This window comes from Hyla sarda, unplaced genomic scaffold, assembly GCF_029499605.1.
Source record: "Hyla sarda isolate aHylSar1 unplaced genomic scaffold, aHylSar1.hap1 scaffold_1547, whole genome shotgun sequence".
In the NCBI taxonomy this organism is placed as follows: domain Eukaryota; kingdom Metazoa; phylum Chordata; class Amphibia; order Anura; family Hylidae; genus Hyla; species Hyla sarda.
Window position 1 is genome coordinate 68,994 of NW_026608182.1, and position 14,079 is coordinate 83,072.

General features: G+C 46.2%; 6 non-coding genes across 6 annotated transcripts; all 6 read right to left on the reverse strand.

The window, feature by feature from the left end:
* Positions 1-369: 369 nt before the first annotated feature.
* Positions 370-560, reverse strand: LOC130310023 (U2 spliceosomal RNA). Its single transcript, XR_008858589.1, has one exon. It is a non-coding gene; the product is annotated as a U2 spliceosomal RNA (small nuclear RNA).
* A 2,086-nt stretch (positions 561-2,646) lies between these two features.
* Positions 2,647-2,837, reverse strand: LOC130310024 (U2 spliceosomal RNA). Its single transcript, XR_008858590.1, has one exon. It is a non-coding gene; the product is annotated as a U2 spliceosomal RNA (small nuclear RNA).
* A 2,091-nt stretch (positions 2,838-4,928) lies between these two features.
* On the reverse strand, positions 4,929-5,119 carry LOC130310025 (U2 spliceosomal RNA). The gene has a single exon (XR_008858591.1). It is a non-coding gene; the product is annotated as a U2 spliceosomal RNA (small nuclear RNA).
* A 2,088-nt stretch (positions 5,120-7,207) lies between these two features.
* Positions 7,208-7,398, reverse strand: LOC130310026 (U2 spliceosomal RNA). Its single transcript, XR_008858592.1, has one exon. It is a non-coding gene; the product is annotated as a U2 spliceosomal RNA (small nuclear RNA).
* Positions 7,399-9,497: 2,099 nt separating this feature from the next.
* On the reverse strand, positions 9,498-9,688 carry LOC130310027 (U2 spliceosomal RNA). The gene has a single exon (XR_008858593.1). It is a non-coding gene; the product is annotated as a U2 spliceosomal RNA (small nuclear RNA).
* Positions 9,689-11,768: 2,080 nt separating this feature from the next.
* On the reverse strand, positions 11,769-11,959 carry LOC130310028 (U2 spliceosomal RNA). The gene has a single exon (XR_008858594.1). It is a non-coding gene; the product is annotated as a U2 spliceosomal RNA (small nuclear RNA).
* Between the last annotated feature and the right edge of the window lie 2,120 nt (positions 11,960-14,079).

Genomic DNA, 14,079 nt, shown 5'->3' on the forward strand with positions numbered 1-14,079 from the left:
GGGGAAGGGATGAGATTTTATATTTCTTCATAAGCATTAATCTTATTTTGTCAATTAGGAACATTCAGCACCCACCCGCTATCAAGGCAGCTGCCTATCATGTCATGCCCTACCTGCACAGGTGTGCTGGCTACTCAAATGATCCAATTAAGGAGGCCATTTAGTCAGCAGCAGCAGAAGTCCTGTGCCTGGACGCTCCAACAGCGGCCAGACACAAGCAGAAGCAGCAGAAGCAGCAGCAGCACCACCTTTTGTTTTTTGGCTGCAGCAGCAGCAGCAGCAGCAGCAAGGCCCACAGGGCTGGCTAGCTGGCTAGCCAGCAAGCAGGTAGCAATGAAAGTAGGAATCTTTCTTTTTAACCCTGTAAGGGGGTGGTGCACTGTACCCGAAGATACTGCCATATCGGGTCAATGCATAGGGCGACGGAAGCAAGCTTCGAAATCGGCCCCCGTTCTCAAAAATCCATTTAATATATGGTCCCCAGATAGGGGACGTATCAGATATTAAACTGATAAGAACAGATACTACACTTGATCTTAGCCAAAAGGCCGAGAAGCGATAACCGTGAAAGGGGCGGGCCCAACAAGGTCCCCTTCATGGGCACTATCACTGCTTGCTGTCAGGGAGGCTGCCAGACAATTTTCCATGCACACTCTGGGCTGGGGGGCAGTCAACCACCAGTACACACAGCAGAACCTAAACCCATACCATTATTGCTAAGCAGCAAGACAGGGGCCCATTGCACTCCCACGGGGCCTTTTTAAATGCAATCCATAACCCGGATTTGCCAGGAACCCTTCTTACTCCTCCTACTTGCATGTGACACTGGGCTTAGGATCTGCATAGGAAACACACACACAAGCACACACCTACCTTTGTTGCCTGCAGATGCCTCCTTGGCTGTCCCCAAACGGTATCAAACCAACACCCACGGGAAGCTGTAAGCATAGAGGACATGCCTGCACCCCATTGGACTTACCTGTGTGGGTTAAATCCGGGTTATTTGACAACCTATGGCGGTGATGGTTCTGCTCAGGCAGAGCAGTGCTGATGCTCCTCATAAAGCTGTCGCTGCTGTGAAGGTTCTAGGTGACATCACAATCCCTATGGTTACATACACGACAAAGCTGGGTTGTTGTTGTTTACACTCTGCAAGGCCTGTGGAAGTGAGTGACATCATAGCACTGTAGTTCTGAGGGTTCTAGATGGATGCAACAATCTCCTGTTGCTTCTATGAAGGCCATAATAGACGACATCACCAAACAGCTCCATAGTCACATACACAGCAAAGGAGAGATGTTGTTTACACCTAGTGATGTCAGTGGTATTGAGTGACATCACAGCACAGTGCTAAGGCTCCTGGGCCTGGACACAGCAGCGGCTGCAATATCTCAACGGAGAATACGTTTATATATATGTGTGTGTGTGCGCGTATATATATATATATATATATATATATATATATATATATATATATTTCTCCGCCGAAATCACTTTTAAACCCATTTCCACCTTTTTTTCCCTTCTCTTCCTCTTACTTTTTTTTCACGTTTTTTTACGTTTTTCTCCTTTTCGCCTCTTTTCTGGGCGTATTATTCTTCTTTTTCTTCTTTTTTTTCGTCTAATGCATACCCCATCAGTGCAGCAATGCTTATTCAATACCGCCAGCAGATGGAGACACTGGGGGATAATTTTCTAAGGATTTATACTGATTTTTCCTGTCTGAATTTGTCGCACAGAAAGTTGCAGGCCAAATATGTGTGACATTTCTGCGACTTTAGCTTCTAGAGCATTTTTACAACATTATACATAGGTGCTGAATACATAAAAAGCGACTGTTCAGCGACAGACAAGTCGCATCGGCTGAAAGTAGGCCAGAATGTCAGTCCATGTTGGAGCAGGTTTAGATACAGTCTAAAGCATAGATCTCAAAGTCTGTGCACAGAATTTAGCAAGGGCCTCGCACCTTCTGATGCATCAGGTAGGTGCACTATAGCATAGCCTAACCCTCTGTACTTTGGTCTATATTGATGCGGGACATAGACAGCCAGCTGATGACCAATCCATTAGTGCAATGGATGGCTGGAAGCATTTGTCTTTGCCTTTGCAATACCACAGAAGCAATGCATGGTCAATGTACAGCAATGACACACCTGTGTGAACAGCCAGGAGACCCCCCCATGTTATGTTACATAGTTACATAGTTAGTACGGTCGAAAAAAGACATATGTCCATCAAGTTCAACCAGGGAATTAAGGGGTAGGGGTGTGGCGCGATATTGGGGAAGGGATGAGATTTTATATTTCTTCATAAGCATTAATCTTATTTTGTCAATTAGGAACATTCAGCACCCACCCGCTATCAAGGCAGCTGCCTATCATGTCATGCCCTACCTGCACAGGGGTGCTGGCTACTCAAATGATCCAATTAAGGAGGCCATTTAGTCAGCAGCAGCAGAAGTCCTGTGCCTGGACGCTCCAACAGCGGCCAGACACAAGCAGAAGCAGCAGAAGCAGCAGCAGCACCACCTTTTGTTTTTTGGCTGCAGCAGCAGCAGCAGCAGCAAGGCCCACAGGGCTGGCTAGCTGGCTAGCCAGCAAGCAGGTAGCAATGAAAGTAGGAATCTTTCTTTTTAACCCTGTAAGGGGGTGGTGCACTGTACCCGAAGATACTGCCATATCGGGTCAATGCATAGGGCGACGGAAGCAAGCTTCGAAATCGGCCCCCGTTCTCAAAAATCCATTTAATATATGGTCCCCAGATAGGGGACGTATCAGATATTAAACTGATAAGAACAGATACTACACTTGATCTTAGCCAAAAGGCCGAGAAGCGATAACCGTGAAAGGGGCGGGCCCAACAAGGTCCCCTTCATGGGCACTATCACTGCTTGCTGTCAGGGAGGCTGCCAGACAATTTTCCATGCACACTCTGGGCTGGGGGGCAGTCAACCACCAGTACACACAGCAGAACCTAAACCCATACCATTATTGCTAAGCAGCAAGACAGGGGCCCATTGCACTCCCACGGGGCCTTTTTAAATGCAATCCATAACCCGGATTTGCCAGGAACCCTTCTTACTCCTCCTACTTGCATGTGACACTGGGCTTAGGATCTGCATAGGAAACACACACACAAGCACACACCTACCTTTGTTGCCTGCAGATGCCTCCTTGGCTGTCCCCAAACGGTATCAAACCAACACCCACGGGAAGCTGTAAGCATAGAGGACATGCCTGCACCCCATTGGACTTACCTGTGTGGGTTAAATCCGGGTTATTTGACAACCTATGGCGGTGATGGTTCTGCTCAGGCAGAGCAGTGCTGATGCTCCTCATAAAGCTGTCACTGCTGTGAAGGTTCTAGGTGACATCACAATCCCTATGGTTACATACACGACAAAGCTGGGTTGTTGTTGTTTACACTCTGCAAGGCCTGTGGAAGTGAGTGACATCATAGCACTGTAGTTCTGAGGGTTCTAGATGGATGCAACAATCTCCTGTTGCTTCTATGAAGGCCATAATAGACGACATCACCAAACAGCTCCATAGTCACATACACAGCAAAGGAGAGATGTTGTTTACACCTAGTGATGTCAGTGGTATTGAGTGACATCACAGCACAGTGCTAAGGCTCCTGGGCCTGGACACAGCAGCGGCTGCAATATCTCAACGGAGAATACGTTTATATATATGTGTGTGTGTGCGCGTATATATATATATATATATATATATATATATATATATATATATATATTTCTCCGCCGAAATCACTTTTAAACCCATTTCCACCTTTTTTTCCCTTCTCTTCCTCTTACTTTTTTTTCACGTTTTTTTACGTTTTTCTCCTTTTCGCCTCTTTTCTGGGCGTATTATTCTTCTTTTTCTTCTTTTTTTTCGTCTAATGCATACCCCATCAGTGCAGCAATGCTTATTCAATACCGCCAGCAGATGGAGACACTGGGGGATAATTTTCTAAGGATTTATACTGATTTTTCCTGTCTGAATTTGTCGCACAGAAAGTTGCAGGCCAAATATGTGTGACATTTCTGCGACTTTAGCTTCTAGAGCATTTTTACAACATTATACATAGGTGCTGAATACATAAAAAGCGACTGTTCAGCGACAGACAAGTCGCATCGGCTGAAAGTAGGCCAGAATGTCAGTCCATGTTGGAGCAGGTTTAGATACAGTCTAAAGCATAGATCTCAAAGTCTGTGCACAGAATTTAGCAAGGGCCTCGCACCTTCTGATGCATCAGGTAGGTGCACTATAGCATAGCCTAACCCTCTGTACTTTGGTCTATATTGATGCGGGACATAGACAGCCAGCTGATGACCAATCCATTAGTGCAATGGATGGCTGGAAGCATTTGTCTTTGCCTTTGCAATACCACAGAAGCAATGCATGGTCAATGTACAGCAATGACACACCTGTGTGAACAGCCAGGAGACCCCCCCATGTTATGTTACATAGTTACATAGTTAGTACGGTCGAAAAAAGACATATGTCCATCAAGTTCAACCAGGGAATTAAGGGGTAGGGGTGTGGCGCGATATTGGGGAAGGGATGAGATTTTATATTTCTTCATAAGCATTAATCTTATTTTGTCAATTAGGAACATTCAGCACCCACCCGCTATCAAGGCAGCTGCCTATCATGTCATGCCCTACCTGCACAGGTGTGCTGGCTACTCAAATGATCCAATTAAGGAGGCCATTTAGTCAGCAGCAGCAGAAGTCCTGTGCCTGGACGCTCCAACAGCGGCCAGACACAAGCAGAAGCAGCAGAAGCAGCAGCAGCACCACCTTTTGTTTTTTGGCTGCAGCAGCAGCAGCAGCAGCAGCAAGGCCCACAGGGCTGGCTAGCTGGCTAGCCAGCAAGCAGGTAGCAATGAAAGTAGGAATCTTTCTTTTTAACCCTGTAAGGGGGTGGTGCACTGTACCCGAAGATACTGCCATATCGGGTCAATGCATAGGGCGACGGAAGCAAGCTTCGAAATCGGCCCCCGTTCTCAAAAATCCATTTAATATATGGTCCCCAGATAGGGGACGTATCAGATATTAAACTGATAAGAACAGATACTACACTTGATCTTAGCCAAAAGGCCGAGAAGCGATAACCGTGAAAGGGGCGGGCCCAACAAGGTCCCCTTCATGGGCACTATCACTGCTTGCTGTCAGGGAGGCTGCCAGACAATTTTCCATGCACACTCTGGGCTGGGGGGCAGTCAACCACCAGTACACACAGCAGAACCTAAACCCATACCATTATTGCTAAGCAGCAAGACAGGGGCCCATTGCACTCCCACGGGGCCTTTTTAAATGCAATCCATAACCCGGATTTGCCAGGAACCCTTCTTACTCCTCCTACTTGCATGTGACACTGGGCTTAGGATCTGCATAGGAAACACACACACAAGCACACACCTACCTTTGTTGCCTGCAGATGCCTCCTTGGCTGTCCCCAAACGGTATCAAACCAACACCCACGGGAAGCTGTAAGCATAGAGGACATGCCTGCACCCCATTGGACTTACCTGTGTGGGTTAAATCCGGGTTATTTGACAACCTATGGCGGTGATGGTTCTGCTCAGGCAGAGCAGTGCTGATGCTCCTCATAAAGCTGTCGCTGCTGTGAAGGTTCTAGGTGACATCACAATCCCTATGGTTACATACACGACAAAGCTGGGTTGTTGTTGTTTACACTCTGCAAGGCCTGTGGAAGTGAGTGACATCATAGCACTGTAGTTCTGAGGGTTCTAGATGGATGCAACAATCTCCTGTTGCTTCTATGAAGGCCATAATAGACGACATCACCAAACAGCTCCATAGTCACATACACAGCAAAGGAGAGATGTTGTTTACACCTAGTGATGTCAGTGGTATTGAGTGACATCACAGCACAGTGCTAAGGCTCCTGGGCCTGGACACAGCAGCGGCTGCAATATCTCAACGGAGAATACGTTTATATATATGTGTGTGTGTGCGCGTATATATATATATATATATATATATATATATATATATATATATTTCTCCGCCGAAATCACTTTTAAACCCATTTCCACCTTTTTTTCCCTTCTCTTCCTCTTACTTTTTTTTCACGTTTTTTTACGTTTTTCTCCTTTTCGCCTCTTTTCTGGGCGTATTATTCTTCTTTTTCTTCTTTTTTTTCGTCTAATGCATACCCCATCAGTGCAGCAATGCTTATTCAATACCGCCAGCAGATGGAGACACTGGGGGATAATTTTCTAAGGATTTATACTGATTTTTCCTGTCTGAATTTGTCGCACAGAAAGTTGCAGGCCAAATATGTGTGACATTTCTGCGACTTTAGCTTCTAGAGCATTTTTACAACATTATACATAGGTGCTGAATACATAAAAAGCGACTGTTCAGCGACAGACAAGTCGCATCGGCTGAAAGTAGGCCAGAATGTCAGTCCATGTTGGAGCAGGTTTAGATACAGTCTAAAGCATAGATCTCAAAGTCTGTGCACAGAATTTAGCAAGGGCCTCGCACCTTCTGATGCATCAGGTAGGTGCACTATAGCATAGCCTAACCCTCTGTACTTTGGTCTATATTGATGCGGGACATAGACAGCCAGCTGATGACCAATCCATTAGTGCAATGGATGGCTGGAAGCATTTGTCTTTGCCTTTGCAATACCACAGAAGCAATGCATGGTCAATGTACAGCAATGACACACCTGTGTGAACAGCCAGGAGACCCCCCCATGTTATGTTACATAGTTACATAGTTAGTACGGTCGAAAAAAGACATATGTCCATCAAGTTCAACCAGGGAATTAAGGGGTAGGGGTGTGGCGCGATATTGGGGAAGGGATGAGATTTTATATTTCTTCATAAGCATTAATCTTATTTTGTCAATTAGGAACATTCAGCACCCACCCGCTATCAAGGCAGCTGCCTATCATGTCATGCCCTACCTGCACAGGTGTGCTGGCTACTCAAATGATCCAATTAAGGAGGCCATTTAGTCAGCAGCAGCAGAAGTCCTGTGCCTGGACGCTCCAACAGCGGCCAGACACAAGCAGAAGCAGCAGAAGCAGCAGCAGCACCACCTTTTGTTTTTTGGCTGCAGCAGCAGCAGCAGCAGCAGCAAGGCCCACAGGGCTGGCTAGCTGGCTAGCCAGCAAGCAGGTAGCAATGAAAGTAGGAATCTTTCTTTTTAACCCTGTAAGGGGGGTGGTGCACTGTACCCGAAGATACTGCCATATCGGGTCAATGCATAGGGCGACGGAAGCAAGCTTCGAAATCGGCCCCCGTTCTCAAAAATCCATTTAATATATGGTCCCCAGATAGGGGACGTATCAGATATTAAACTGATAAGAACAGATACTACACTTGATCTTAGCCAAAAGGCCGAGAAGCGATAACCGTGAAAGGGGCGGGCCCAACAAGGTCCCCTTCATGGGCACTATCACTGCTTGCTGTCAGGGAGGCTGCCAGACAATTTTCCATGCACACTCTGGGCTGGGGGGCAGTCAACCACCAGTACACACAGCAGAACCTAAACCCATACCATTATTGCTAAGCAGCAAGACAGGGGCCCATTGCACTCCCACGGGGCCTTTTTAAATGCAATCCATAACCCGGATTTGCCAGGAACCCTTCTTACTCCTCCTACTTGCATGTGACACTGGGCTTAGGATCTGCATAGGAAACACACACACAAGCACACACCTACCTTTGTTGCCTGCAGATGCCTCCTTGGCTGTCCCCAAACGGTATCAAACCAACACCCACGGGAAGCTGTAAGCATAGAGGACATGCCTGCACCCCATTGGACTTACCTGTGTGGGTTAAATCCGGGTTATTTGACAACCTATGGCGGTGATGGTTCTGCTCAGGCAGAGCAGTGCTGATGCTCCTCATAAAGCTGTCGCTGCTGTGAAGGTTCTAGGTGACATCACAATCCCTATGGTTACATACACGACAAAGCTGGGTTGTTGTTGTTTACACTCTGCAAGGCCTGTGGAAGTGAGTGACATCATAGCACTGTAGTTCTGAGGGTTCTAGATGGATGCAACAATCTCCTGTTGCTTCTATGAAGGCCATAATAGACGACATCACCAAACAGCTCCATAGTCACATACACAGCAAAGGAGAGATGTTGTTTACACCTAGTGATGTCAGTGGTATTGAGTGACATCACAGCACAGTGCTAAGGCTCCTGGGCCTGGACACAGCAGCGGCTGCAATATCTCAACGGAGAATACGTTTATATATATGTGTGTGTGTGTGCGCGTATATATATATAATATATATATATATATATATATATATATATATATATATATTTCTCCGCCGAAATCACTTTTAAACCCATTTCCACCTTTTTTTCCCTTCTCTTCCTCTTACTTTTTTTTCACGTTTTTTTACGTTTTTCTCCTTTTCGCCTCTTTTCTGGGCGTATTATTCTTCTTTTTCTTCTTTTTTTTCGTCTAATGCATACCCCATCAGTGCAGCAATGCTTATTCAATACCGCCAGCAGATGGAGACACTGGGGGATAATTTTCTAAGGATTTATACTGATTTTTCCTGTCTGAATTTGTCGCACAGAAAGTTGCAGGCCAAATATGTGTGACATTTCTGCGACTTTAGCTTCTAGAGCATTTTTACAACATTATACATAGGTGCTGAATACATAAAAAGCGACTGTTCAGCGACAGACAAGTCGCATCGGCTGAAAGTAGGCCAGAATGTCAGTCCATGTTGGAGCAGGTTTAGATACAGTCTAAAGCATAGATCTCAAAGTCTGTGCACAGAATTTAGCAAGGGGCCTCGCACCTTCTGATGCATCAGGTAGGTGCACTATAGCATAGCCTAACCCTCTGTACTTTGGTCTATATTGATGCGGGACATAGACAGCCAGCTGATGACCAATCCATTAGTGCAATGGATGGCTGGAAGCATTTGTCTTTGCCTTTGCAATACCACAGAAGCAATGCATGGTCAATGTACAGCAATGACACACCTGTGTGAACAGCCAGGAGACCCCCCCATGTTATGTTACATAGTTACATAGTTAGTACGGTCGAAAAAAGACATATGTCCATCAAGTTCAACCAGGGAATTAAGGGGTAGGGGTGTGGCGCGATATTGGGGAAGGGATGAGATTTTATATTTCTTCATAAGCATTAATCTTATTTTGTCAATTAGGAACATTCAGCACCCACCCGCTATCAAGGCAGCTGCCTATCATGTCATGCCCTACCTGCACAGGTGTGCTGGCTACTCAAATGATCCAATTAAGGAGGCCATTTAGTCAGCAGCAGCAGAAGTCCTGTGCCTGGACGCTCCAACAGCGGCCAGACACAAGCAGAAGCAGCAGAAGCAGCAGCAGCACCACCTTTTGTTTTTTGGCTGCAGCAGCAGCAGCAGCAGCAGCAAGGCCCACAGGGCTGGCTAGCTGGCTAGCCAGCAAGCAGGTAGCAATGAAAGTAGGAATCTTTCTTTTTAACCCTGTAAGGGGGTGGTGCACTGTACCCGAAGATACTGCCATATCGGGTCAATGCATAGGGCGACGGAAGCAAGCTTCGAAATCGGCCCCCGTTCTCAAAAATCCATTTAATATATGGTCCCCAGATAGGGGACGTATCAGATATTAAACTGATAAGAACAGATACTACACTTGATCTTAGCCAAAAGGCCGAGAAGCGATAACCGTGAAAGGGGCGGGCCCAACAAGGTCCCCTTCATGGGCACTATCACTGCTTGCTGTCAGGGAGGCTGCCAGACAATTTTCCATGCACACTCTGGGCTGGGGGGCAGTCAACCACCAGTACACACAGCAGAACCTAAACCCATACCATTATTGCTAAGCAGCAAGACAGGGGCCCATTGCACTCCCACGGGGCCTTTTTAAATGCAATCCATAACCCGGATTTGCCAGGAACCCTTCTTACTCCTCCTACTTGCATGTGACACTGGGCTTAGGATCTGCATAGGAAACACACACACAAGCACACACCTACCTTTGTTGCCTGCAGATGCCTCCTTGGCTGTCCCCAAACGGTATCAAACCAACACCCACGGGAAGCTGTAAGCATAGAGGACATGCCTGCACCCCATTGGACTTACCTGTGTGGGTTAAATCCGGGTTATTTGACAACCTATGGCGGTGATGGTTCTGCTCAGGCAGAGCAGTGCTGATGCTCCTCATAAAGCTGTCGCTGCTGTGAAGGTTCTAGGTGACATCACAATCCCTATGGTTACATACACGACAAAGCTGGGTTGTTGTTGTTTACACTCTGCAAGGCCTGTGGAAGTGAGTGACATCATAGCACTGTAGTTCTGAGGGTTCTAGATGGATGCAACAATCTCCTGTTGCTTCTATGAAGGCCATAATAGACGACATCACCAAACAGCTCCATAGTCACATACACAGCAAAGGAGAGATGTTGTTTACACCTAGTGATGTCAGTGGTATTGAGTGACATCACAGCACAGTGCTAAGGCTCCTGGGCCTGGACACAGCAGCGGCTGCAATATCTCAACGGAGAATACGTTTATATATATGTGTGTGTGTGCGCGTATATATATATATATATATATATATATATATATATATATATATATATTTCTCCGCCGAAATCACTTTTAAACCCATTTCCACCTTTTTTTCCCTTCTCTTCCTCTTACTTTTTTTTACGTTTTTCTCCTTTTCGCCTCTTTTCTGGGCGTATTATTCTTCTTTTTCTTCTTTTTTTTCGTCTAATGCATACCCCATCAGTGCAGCAATGCTTATTCAATACCGCCAGCAGATGGAGACACTGGGGGATAATTTTCTAAGGATTTATACTGATTTTTCCTGTCTGAATTTGTCGCACAGAAAGTTGCAGGCCAAATATGTGTGACATTTCTGCGACTTTAGCTTCTAGAGCATTTTTACAACATTATACATAGGTGCTGAATACATAAAAAGCGACTGTTCAGCGACAGACAAGTCGCATCGGCTGAAAGTAGGCCAGAATGTCAGTCCATGTTGGAGCAGGTTTAGATACAGTCTAAAGCATAGATCTCAAAGTCTGTGCACAGAATTTAGCAAGGGCCTCGCACCTTCTGATGCATCAGGTAGGTGCACTATAGCATAGCCTAACCCTCTGTACTTTGGTCTATATTGATGCGGGACATAGACAGCCAGCTGATGACCAATCCATTAGTGCAATGGATGGCTGGAAGCATTTGTCTTTGCCTTTGCAATACCACAGAAGCAATGCATGGTCAATGTACAGCAATGACACACCTGTGTGAACAGCCAGGAGACCCCCCCATGTTATGTTACATAGTTACATAGTTAGTACGGTCGAAAAAAGACATATGTCCATCAAGTTCAACCAGGGAATTAAGGGGTAGGGGTGTGGCGCGATATTGGGGAAGGGATGAGATTTTATATTTCTTCATAAGCATTAATCTTATTTTGTCAATTAGGAACATTCAGCACCCACCCGCTATCAAGGCAGCTGCCTATCATGTCATGCCCTACCTGCACAGGTGTGCTGGCTACTCAAATGATCCAATTAAGGAGGCCATTTAGTCAGCAGCAGCAGAAGTCCTGTGCCTGGACGCTCCAACAGCGGCCAGACACAAGCAGAAGCAGCAGAAGCAGCAGCAGCACCACCTTTTGTTTTTTGGCTGCAGCAGCAGCAGCAGCAGCAGCAAGGCCCACAGGGCTGGCTAGCTGGCTAGCCAGCAAGCAGGTAGCAATGAAAGTAGGAATCTTTCTTTTTAACCCTGTAAGGGGGTGGTGCACTGTACCCGAAGATACTGCCATATCGGGTCAATGCATAGGGCGACGGAAGCAAGCTTCGAAATCGGCCCCCGTTCTCAAAAATCCATTTAATATATGGTCCCCAGATAGGGGACGTATCAGATATTAAACTGATAAGAACAGATACTACACTTGATCTTAGCCAAAAGGCCGAGAAGCGATAACCGTGAAAGGGGCGGGCCCAACAAGGTCCCCTTCATGGGCACTATCACTGCTTGCTGTCAGGGAGGCTGCCAGACAATTTTCCATGCACACTCTGGGCTGGGGGGCAGTCAACCACCAGTACACACAGCAGAACCTAAACCCATACCATTATTGCTAAGCAGCAAGACAGGGGCCCATTGCACTCCCACGGGGCCTTTTTAAATGCAATCCATAACCCGGATTTGCCAGGAACCCTTCTTACTCCTCCTACTTGCATGTGACACTGGGCTTAGGATCTGCATAGGAAACACACACACAAGCACACACCTACCTTTGTTGCCTGCAGATGCCTCCTTGGCTGTCCCCAAACGGTATCAAACCAACACCCACGGGAAGCTGTAAGCATAGAGGACATGCCTGCACCCCATTGGACTTACCTGTGTGGGTTAAATCCGGGTTATTTGACAACCTATGGCGGTGATGGTTCTGCTCAGGCAGAGCAGTGCTGATGCTCCTCATAAAGCTGTCGCTGCTGTGAAGGTTCTAGGTGACATCACAATCCCTATGGTTACATACACGACAAAGCTGGGTTGTTGTTGTTTACACTCTGCAAGGCCTGTGGAAGTGAGTGACATCATAGCACTGTAGTTCTGAGGGTTCTAGATGGATGCAACAATCTCCTGTTGCTTCTATGAAGGCCATAATAGACGACATCACCAAACAGCTCCATAGTCACATACACAGCAAAGGAGAGATGTTGTTTACACCTAGTGATGTCAGTGGTATTGAGTGACATCACAGCACAGTGCTAAGGCTCCTGGGCCTGGACACAGCAGCGGCTGCAATATCTCAACGGAGAATACGTTTATATATATGTGTGTGTGTGCGCGTATATATATATATATATATATATATATATATATATATATTTCTCCGCCGAAATCACTTTTAAACCCATTTCCACCTTTTTTTCCCTTCTCTTCCTCTTACTTTTTTTTCACGTTTTTTTACGTTTTTCTCCTTTTCGCCTCTTTTCTGGGCGTATTATTCTTCTTTTTCTTCTTTTTTTTCGTCTAATGCATACCCCATCAGTGCAGCAATGCTTATTCAATACCGCCAGCAGATGGAGACACTGGGGGATAATTTTCTAAGGATTTATACTGATTTTTCCTGTCTGAATTTGTCGCACAGAAAGTTGCAGGCCAAATATGTGTGACATTTCTGCGACTTTAGCTTCTAGAGCATTTTTACAACATTATACATAGGTGCTGAATACATAAAAAGCGACTGTTCAGCGACAGACAAGTCGCATCGGCTGAAAGTAGGCCAGAATGTCAGTCCATGTTGGAGCAGGTTTAGATACAGTCTAAAGCATAGATCTCAAAGTCTGTGCACAGAATTTAGCAAGGGCCTCGCACCTTCTGATGCATCAGGTAGGTGCACTATAGCATAGCCTAACCCTCTGTACTTTGGTCTATATTGATGCGGGACATAGACAGCCAGCTGATGACCAATCCATTAGTGCAATGGATGGCTGGAAGCATTTGTCTTTGCCTTTGCAATACCACAGAAGCAATGCATGGTCAATGTACAGCAATGACACACCTGTGTGAACAGCCAGGAGACCCCCCCATGTTATGTTACATAGTTACATAGTTAGTACGGTCGAAAAAAGACATATGTCCATCAAGTTCAATCAGGGAATTAAGGGGTAGGGGTGTGGCGCGATATTGGGGAAGGGATGAGATTTTATATTTCTTCATAAGCATTAATCTTATTTTGTCAATTAGGAACATTCAGCACCCACCCGCTATCAAGGCAGCTGCCTATCATGTCATGCCCTACCTGCACAGGTGTGCTGGCTACTCAAATGATCCAATTAAGGAGGCCATTTAGTCAGCAGCAGCAGAAGTCCTGTGCCTGGACGCTCCAACAGCGGCCAGACACAAGCAGAAGCAGCAGAAGCAGCAGCAGCACCACCTTTTGTTTTTTGGCTGCAGCAGCAGCAGCAGCAGCAGCAAGGCCCACAGGGCTGGCTAGCTGGCTAGCCAGCAAGCAGGTAGCAATGAAAGTAGGAATCTTTCTTTTTAACCCTGTAAGGGGGTGGTGCACTGTACCCGAAGATACTGCCATATCGG